We start from the raw sequence: 10,047 nt of genomic DNA, 5'->3' as shown, positions 1-10,047 counted from the left end.
CACACAAACGCACACAAAAAAATGAAAATTACGAGAGAGAGGTAGATTTTTTGATTCCTCTGTAGGGGAACGCAGGCGGTTTCCTTATTACAGAGGAGCAAGGTCGGGAGTGAGGCTTTCGGTCAGATAATCAGGGTTTTTATAGTTAGATGTATGAGTCTATTTCTGTATTTTCAGAAGAGCCATGGCGTGATTTTGGATTTGCGAAATAATTGTCCGTCGATATACAGTTTGTCCACTATTATTGATGCACGTCTGTTGTTTTGTCTATTTTCTTTGAGAATGGGCTACAGTACTTTCCGGCATTCGTTTATTTCATGTGGGTATTGTTCGTTGAGTCCAAATGATGTTCCTTTAAGTTCCCTTCCTCTGCTTCTGACCAGTTCTTTTTGTTTGAAGTGTTGGGCCGGGGTCCTTTGGTTGATGGTTTTCCGAGGCGGTGTACTCTGTGGAAAGTGATGTTTTGTACAGTGTCGGGGGGGGTTTTCAGTTGACTTTTCATGAAGTTTTTTATGAGGTTTTCTGGGTTGTCGGGTGTTTGTTCGGAGATGCCAGAGAAGATGAGATTGTCGCGCATAGAACGGGTTTGTAAATCCAACATAGTTTCTTTCAGAGTCTTATTTTCTTTGGAGATGGTATGTATTTGTTCGTCGAGAGTTTTAACGGTGGTTTGTAAGTTCTGGTTGGATTTTTGTAGTGTGACGATGTTGTGGTGGGCAAACTCCAGGCTATTGTGTATGTCTTTAATCTCTTCGTGTAGTGATACTAATAAGTCCAGTTTTTTGTTTATGCTTGCTAGCACACTAACCTCAACTTCGGTGGTTTGTAGATCGTCTGTGTCCGTTGATGACTCTGTCTTTCGTCTTTTGGTGCTGGGTTTGGCTGAGTCTGGCTCCATGTTGATCTGCCGGTTGTAGTAGTCGTCGATGAATGCTTCAAGATCCGTTATGTCCTCCACTGTAAAGATGTAGTGGTCCGGGTAGGTGGTGACAGATGATCGGTGAATGTAATTTGAGTCAGGAGGTGTTTAAATCTTTTGTAAATCCTGTAAAGTTAACGTGTTTACTCAGTTCATTCAGCAACAGGTCGCCGCCATGTTAGATCTCACCTCCGATGTCCGACTATCGCGGTGTTCGCACTCACACCGCCATCCGTCTCGCCTCACCTGACCACGTTGTTAGTAGGGCCGCTGTGAATAAAGAGATTCCCCATCTGACACCTGTGTCTCGACCATCTGATTCCTCTGTTATCCTGCTCTTTCTGCCACAACAGAGTAAAACCAGTTAAAAACTATTCCAGACAACCCAACATGCTCACTTAATCTATCTAAAAGAATCTGGTGGTCCTCAGTATCAAAGGCAGCTCTCAGGTCAAGTAGCATCCAGAAACCTTTATCAGGTCTTTCTCTGTGCTGTAATGTGTCCTAAAACCTGACTGAAACATTTCTAATCTAGTGTTTGAGTTTGAAAACATACTTAATTGATTAAAAACTAGTTTCTTTTTTTCTTTGTTTTAAGACATACTTGAAAAAATATGAGACTATCATTGAATGTCAGGAGATAAAAATCACAAACTAATGTGGAAACTGAAAGGTCTTTCTGTCAGATGAATGTTTGCTAACACACCTTTGATTTTGTTCTTTTAAACGACATTGTTTCCACCAACAAGTTTCTCTTGTATTTTTTCAGTCAAGGTTGGTCTCTGGAAACTTAAGGACGTGTCAGATAAGAATAAGAATATTATGTAAAGTCAGTTTTAACCTGTTTGTTTAATCCAAATTAATGTTGTATTTTAAAGAAATAATTCCAACATATATTGGTATTAATCCCAGTAAACCTGTGCAAAGTGTGAGACTTTCAAATGTCTTTTACTAACCTTTACAGTAGAACTTATAGTTCCAAACAGTTTGTTAATGGTGAAACTTTTAATGTTATTCAGATCAGATTGTCACATCTGTTTGTTTCACATGCTGAGGCATCATCAGCAGAGGTGTGTTTGAGTATCTATGGAGTCTGCATTTACTGAACATCTCTCTCAAAAATAATAAAACATGTAACATATCCAGCTTGTTTGTTTCTGCTGTGTAAATGTACCGTCTGACATGACATCAATCAATCGATCAATCGAAGTTTATTTATATAGAACTTTTCCAACAAATCAAATGCAATTCAAGGTGCTTAACAAGAGATTGACAAACCGCAGAATTTAAAAATGAATTTAGAGTGTAATGCGCACCAAAACAACTAAAAAGCAAAAAAAAGTTAATTGAATAAAACAACAATAAAAGATGGATAGTTAAGATAATACAGATAATACAAGCAATAAATAAAATTATGTAAAAAATAGATTACAGTAAAACAGTAAAATCTTGATCAAATAAAATAGAATAAAATAAATCATAATGATGATGATAAATAAGCATAAATAATAAAACAATAAAATTATAAAACACTACATGAAAGCCAGACTAAATAGATGGATTTTAGTATTTTCAGCTGCTCTCAGATCCTCTGAAGGTTTTTGTTCTGCTTTGAGAAGCAGCTAAAAGAGAAGAACCGGAGGATCTGAGGGGCCTTCCTGGTTCATAAACATAAAGCATTTCTCAGAGGTAGTCTGGTGCGAGGCCATCAAGTGCCTTAAAAACTAATAAAAGAATTTGAAAATCAAAACCAAAACTAACAGGTAACCAGTGTAAAGACTTTAAAATAGGTATAATGTGTCCTCCTGGTCTTAATCAGCACTCCTGCAGCAGAATTTTGAATTAATTGTAGCTGATTAATTGTATTCTTCAGTAGACCAGTAAGGAGAGCGTTACAGCTGTCTAGCCTGCTGGTTATAAAGGGTCTTTCTGTGTTGCTCAGAGAGAGAAATGGCCTCGCTGTGGAGAAGTTCTTCAAATGATAAAATGCTGTTTTAAAATTGATCCCTGTGGTGCCCTTCAGGTAACCTCATAGTGTTTAGAGGAGTGGTCATCTATAGAGACAAAACATTTTCTCCTGCAAAGATATGAAGTGTAGGAGAATGAGGGCCAGGTCGCTGTGACTTGTACCGATGCCAAACATGTCAGCCCACCAAACCAAACAGGAAACATCTGGAATATTGGGAAAGGTGCGAAGTATCACACACACACACACACACACACACACACACACACACACACACACACACACACAGTGCAGAGACGTCCACTCAAATTTGGTCAAAGTCCAAGATAAGTGAAATTGAGAAATGTTCCAATCTTCTTCAGGATTTGCGATAGCCAAAGAGTCTGGTAAACAGGATGAACCTTGTCACGCAACACAAACACTTACACACACATACAGCCTGTCTTCAGTTTGAAAAGGCATGTCATGAAAGATATCTCTGACTACATTGTTAGTAGGGCCGCTGTGAATAAAGAGATTCCCCATCTGACACCTGTGTCTCGACCATCTGATTCCTCTGTTATCCTCCTCTTTCTGCCACAACAGAGTAAAACCAGTTAAAAACTATTCCAGACAACCCAACATGCTCACTTAATCTATCTAAAAGAATCTGGTGGTCCTCAGTATCAAAGGCAGCTCTCAGGTCAAGTAGCATCCAGAAACTTTTATCAGGTCTTTCTCTGTGCTGTAATGTGTCCTAAAACCTGACTGAAACATTTCTAATCTAGTGTTTGAGTTTGAAAACGTACTTAATTGATTAAAAACTAGTTTCTTTTTTTCTTTGTTTTAAGACATACTTGAAAAAATATGAGACTATCATTGAATGTCAGGAGATAAAAATCACAAACTAATGTGGAAACTGAAAGGTCTTTCTGTCAGATGAATGTGTGCTAACACACCTTTGATTTTGTTCTTTTAAACGAGTTTCTCTTGTATTTTTTCAGTCAAGGTTGGTCTCTGGAAACTTAAGGACATGTCAGATAAGAATAAGAATATTATATAAAGTCAGTTTTAGAAAAAACCTGTTTGTTTAATCCATATTAATGTTGTATTTTAAAGAAATAATTCCAACATATATTGGTATTAATCCCAGTAAACCTGTGGAAAGTGTGAGACTTTCAAATGTCTTGTACTAACCTTTACAGTAGAACTTATACTTCCAAACAGTTTGTTAATGGTGAAACTTTTAATGTTATTCAGATCAGATTGTCACATCTGTTTGTTTCACATACTGAGGCATCGTCAGCAGAGGAGAGTTTGTCAATCAGGACTTCACTTTTAATAATTCTTGCAGTATTGTAAATCACATCTTGACAGGACCATGTGATATTATGTCATCAAAACAATACGACAATATAAAACAGCAGAGTTAAGAAAAGCAGTTTAATCGTCAAGATAATTACACTTACAATAGAGTCCACGCTCATGACCATAGGCACCTGAGCAATGGAGCAAGTGGAGTAAATGCATCCCATTGTTCATTTAGGCAGAGCAAAGTTGTGGTTTTGTTGTCCCACTTTTTGTCTTTCTAAAAATAAACTCATCATCATACAGTCCACGCACAAAGTGATTATATTTAAGCAGTTTATATCATTGGTCATTTCACTATTTTCAGCAACTAACAAAAACAAGTAGAAACAGAAAACAACATACAGAAAACAAAAAGTCAAACATTTTTGGACCATTTGAGTTGGTTCAGTCCAACCTGTCACTGATTGATTGAGCAGACAGACAGAGAGGAGCTTTTCTCACAGCTTTTAAGTGTCTGAATTAACAGTCAAATGTTCAGCTGTGGATAGTGACTTATTTAGACTCCTACAGGCTACTCTGCTTTAGTTTTAGTTTTAGTCGTCAGATGAATGGAACTATTATTAACAAGGATGCATCATGTATGATCATGTAATGATCTCTCCTTTCATACAGCTGCTCTGCTCTGTGCTTCCATTATTATGATTATTTTCTCATTTTTCTCACACAGGCTAAATGAGAAGTGAAGGTTTACTCCAATCTTCTTCAGGATTTGCGATAGCCAAAGAGTCTGGTAAACAGGATGAACCTTGTCACGCAACACGAACACATACACACACATACAGCCTGTCTTCAGTTTGAAAAGGCATGTCATGAAAGATATCTCTGACTACATTGTTTTTTTTTTTTATTGGTGATATTGTTGACAAGACATAGTGGGAAGGAAAAAATAAATAAATAAAAGACAAATCAAGCAAATAGACAAACAAACAAAAATAATGACAAACAACAGCAATGATAACATCATACTACAATGAAAAAGATAGTAAAATGTAGAAAGCAACTAAGCAATATGGGTTGATTGTGGGAAAGGGGAAGGGAGGGTGAGTGAATGAAAGTGAGAGAAGAAGAGAGAGAGAGGAGGGGGAGAAAGAAAAAGTGAGAGCGTCAATAATTATAATAATAATAATAATAATAATAATAATAATAATAATAATAATAATAATGATAAAGATATTTCGTTTCTAAACAACAATAATTAGCCTATACATGTTGGTGATATAATAATATATAATATAATGTAATATAATATATATGTATAACTGGGATGAGGGAGGGAAAAAGTCAAACAAAGAAATAAAAACAAAAACGAAAAAAAAAAAAAAAACAAGGATGGAAAGGAAAAGTGAATAAAATTAAAAAATAATAATAATAAAATAAGTAAAAAAAAAAAAAATTGTCTATTATCGGTTGGGTATGTGGTCTGATATGTGGTCATGTACGTGGCTCTGGTTTTGGTTATTGATTTTGATTGGATTCTGGGTGGAGTTTTAGGTGATTAATGAATATGGTCCATGTTTCCTCAAAGGCTGATTTATTGTTTGTTTTGCAAGCTGTTATTTTTTCTATTGAGATGTGTTCTGTGACTAGATTGGTCCAGTGAGTGATATGGCAGGAATGTTTGGATTTCCAGTTTTGAAATATTATTTTCTTGGCGATAGTTAGAGAAATCAATAACGGGTTTTTGTGTTTAGTTGGGATTGTGGTATGTGTTAAGTCTCCCAGCAAGCAGAGCGATGGGGATGCTGAGATTCTGCAGCCCAAGATACTCGATACTCTGTGACTGTTATCCAAAATGAAAGAACTGGCTGGTAAGACCAAGTGGCATGAAAATAATCATCTATGTGACCCAAGGTGCATTGTGAACAGATATCTGTATCGATCAATCCCATTTTAAATATTTTTCCTTGAGTGATGTGTATTCTGTGGATGGTTTTATATTGTATTAGTTGTAAATTTGTATTGGTAGTCATGGAGAAGATGTTTTTATTGATGTGTATCCAGAAATCGGGGTTGGGAGATAGAGCCAGGTCCTTTTCCCATTTTGAGGTTGGGAGTATTATGGAGGTGTCTGACAATGAAAGAAGTTTGTAAATTTTTGAAATTATTCTTTTGGGGTTTGTAATTTTGAGGATTTCTTCGCTTAATTTGGAAGGTTGTAATGTGTTATTGGATATGTTGATTTTGGATTTAATAATGGATTTTAGTTGTTGGTATTGGAGGAATTGGTCTCTCCCAACCCCATACCTCTGGATAAGTGTATTGAATGATATGAACTGGTTATTTTCAAATAAGTGGTGGAGGTGAGTGATTCCTTTTTGGTGCCATGATGGAAAGTGAACAGAAGTGTTGTACAGTTGGAAATCCGGATTGTACCAAATCGGGGTGAACCTACATGGTGCCAGTGATGATTTGGTGATTTTGTGGGCTTTCCACCAGGCTGTCAGAGTTGAGGAGATTGTGATGTTCTTGTAGTAATCTTGTTTCTTGATTGATTGTGGTAGGAATGGGAGGTCTGTGAGTGAGGTGGTTTTACATTGATTTTGTTCTTTCTGTAACCATAGTGTACTGTAATTATCTTTATGGATCCATTTGAATAAATATTGTAGTCGATTTGATAAGAAGTAATGAAGGAAGTTTGGTGCTTCTAGGCCGCCCTGTGATTTTGTGCTCTGTAAGGTTGAAAGTGAGATTCTTGGTTTTTTATTTTTCCAGTAGAATTGAGTTGTTAAAGAATTTAAAGTTTGAAACCAGTTGTCAGTGGGGGTAATGGGAAGTAATGAAAATAGGTAGTTGATTTGTGGAAGGGTTTTCATTTTAACTGTTGCAATGCGTCCAATAAGAGTAAGTGGTAACTTGGTCCAGCGTTTAAAATCATCTTCTATGTTTTTCAGCAGAGGGGTGTAGTTGAGGTTAAACAACTCTGACAGCCTGGAGGAAATATTAATGCCTAAGTATTTGATATTACCAGTGTGGAGTGGGAGAGAGGGATCTTGGGCTGCAGAATCCCAGGCATTTGCGGTCAAAGGTAGAATAGTGGATTTGTTCCAGTTTATTTTATAGTGTGAGATTGAGGAGAAGTTGTTGATTATTTTGAATGTTTCTTGTAATGATGTGAAAGGATCTTGTAGGTGTAATAATAAATCATCTGCATATAAGCTAAGCTTATGTTCTGAATCAGTATATTGTGTTCCTTTGATTTTATTGTTTTGTCGTATGGCTGTGGCGAGTGGTTCAATGAAAACTGCAAATAGAGATGGAGAGAGTGGACATCTTTATCTGGTTCCCTGATGGAGTGTGAAGCTTGGTGAAGTGATCCCGTTTGTGGTAACTGTGGCCCTGGGTGAAGTGTATAGCGTTTTAATCCAGTGGATGAATGACTCTCCAAAGCCAAACCAGTGGAGGGTGGAAAATAGAAAAGTCCAGTTTACTCTGTCGAATGCTTTTTCTGCGTCCAGTGATACAATTACGGTTTTGTTGTGTTTTTGCTGTGATGTATTAATCAAATTAAAAAGTCTGATATATTGTCTGTAGCGTGTCTATTTTTGATGAAGCCTGTCTGGTCGGGATGGATTATAAGTGGAACGACTGTTTCTGTTCTGGTTGCCAATGTTTTTGTAATGATTTTGAGGTCTGTGTTAATTAGTGATAGGGGGCGATAACTGGAGGGGTGGGTTGGGTCCTTATTGGGTTTTAAGAGTAATGTCATTACAGCGGTGTTCATGTGGGTGGGTATAATGGAGGTAGTTTTAATTTCTGTAGTTACTCTGAAGAATAGTGGTGATAATATATTCCAGAAATGTTTGTAGAATTCTGCAGGAAAACCGTCTGGTCCAGGTGATTTATTGTTTGGCATTTTGAGTAGAGCTTTATGTAATTCTTCGAGGCTGAGTGGTGAATCTAAAAGGTGGGCTAAATCTGATGGTATTGTTGGTAGGTCCAGATTACTTAAAAAAGTGTCTATTTCTGATTGACTGGGTTTGTAATTTGAGGAGTAAAGGTTGCTATAAAATTTATGAAATATGTCATTGATTTCTTGTGGATTATGTGTGACTGTACCTGTGGAATTGAGTATAGATGGGATTATTGCTTTTTCTTTTTTGAGTTGTAATAGATTAGCCAAATATTTACTTGATTTATTATTGTACTGAAAGTTTTCATATTTGAGCTGTTGGATAATGAATTGTGTTTTCTTGTATATGATGCTTTCCAATTGGGTTTTAAGTTGAGCTAATTCATTTTGTTTTTGTTCACAGGGATTGCTGGTTAGTTGGTGTGTTAGGTGTTTGATTTTTGTCTCTAAGCTAGTTTCTTGTTCCTGTTGCTGTCGTTTCTTATGTGATGAATATGAAATGATTATTCCTCTGATGACTGTTTTTCCTGTTTCCAATAAGAGTGATGCTGAGATCTCTGGAGAGTCATTCATCTCCAGAAAGGATGCCCACTCTTTCTGAATTAATGTGATGAAATCTGGATCCTCCAAGAGTGATGTATTGAAACGCCATCTTGTGGGAGACTTGATATGTGTTTGAGTTTTTATTGATAAGGAAACTGGAGCGTGATCACTGATTATGATTGGATGGATTGTGTTTCCTTGGATGTGCTGGGAGAGTGAATTACTTACAAGAAAGAAGTCAATTCTAGAGGAAGACTGATGGAGAGAGGAAAAATATGAATATTGTCTGGATGATGGGTTTTTCATTCTCCATCTATCGCCAAGTCCAAGTTCCTTCATGTATTGTTTAATAACTTCAGTTGAGTGCCAGGTTCTTGTGTTACCGGGTGTGCTAGAGCGGTCGGTTGTAGGATTGATAACAGTGTTGAAATCTCCGGCTATTATGATGTTTGCTGAATTGTATAGTAAGGAGAAAAAATTATGGGAAAAGGATGGATCATCATTGTTAGGGCCGTAAATGTCTGCAAATGTGTATGTTGTCTGATTAATAGATGCATTAACAATGATGAATCTTCCTTGTGGGTCAGTGATGGATGAGTTATGGATGAATGGGATGTTTTTATCGACTAAGATCGAAACTCCTCTTTGTTTTGTGTTGAGTGTGGATGAGAATATTTTATCAAATTGTTTGAGTCTAATATATTGTAATTCAGAGTTTGTAAGGTGGGTTTCTTGCATAAAACGTATATCAGCCTTTAATTTTATGAGATGATTGATGATTTTGATTCTTTTAGTCTGTGCACGAAAGCCACGTACATTCCACTTTACCAGGTTGAGTGTCCGCATGGTTATGTGTTTGGTTTATCTTGTTTTGAATGAAGCATAAAGAAGAAGCCAGTGAAGGAGGGGGGAGGAGGAGGGTTGCTATAACTGCCTTAGACTGTCTAGACATAACGGTGAATGGTGACAACAACATAACATGTGAACATTAACACACAGACACACACACACACACACACACACACACACACACAAACGCACACAAAAAAATGAAAATTACGAGAGAGAGGTAGATTTTTTGATTCCTCTGTAGGGGAACGCAGGCGGTTTCCTTATTACAGAGGAGCGAGGTCGGGAGTGAGGCTTTCGGTCAGATAATCAGGGTTGTTACAGTTAGATGTATGAGTCTATTTCTGTATTTTCAGAAGAGCCATGGCGTGATTTTGGAGTTGCGAAATAATTGTCCGTCGATATACAGTTTGTCCACTATGATTGATGCACGTCTGTTGTTTTGTCTGTTTTCTTTGAGAATGGGCTACAATACTTTCCGGCATTCGTTTATTTCATGTGGATATTGCTCATTGAGTCTAAATGATGTTCCTTTGAGTTCCCTTCCTCTGCTTCTGACCAGTTCTTTTT

The sequence above is a fragment of the Thunnus thynnus genome, chromosome 11 (assembly GCF_963924715.1).
Source record: "Thunnus thynnus chromosome 11, fThuThy2.1, whole genome shotgun sequence".
NCBI classification, from domain to species: domain Eukaryota; kingdom Metazoa; phylum Chordata; class Actinopteri; order Scombriformes; family Scombridae; genus Thunnus; species Thunnus thynnus.
Note: the sequence above shows the minus strand (reverse complement) of the source record.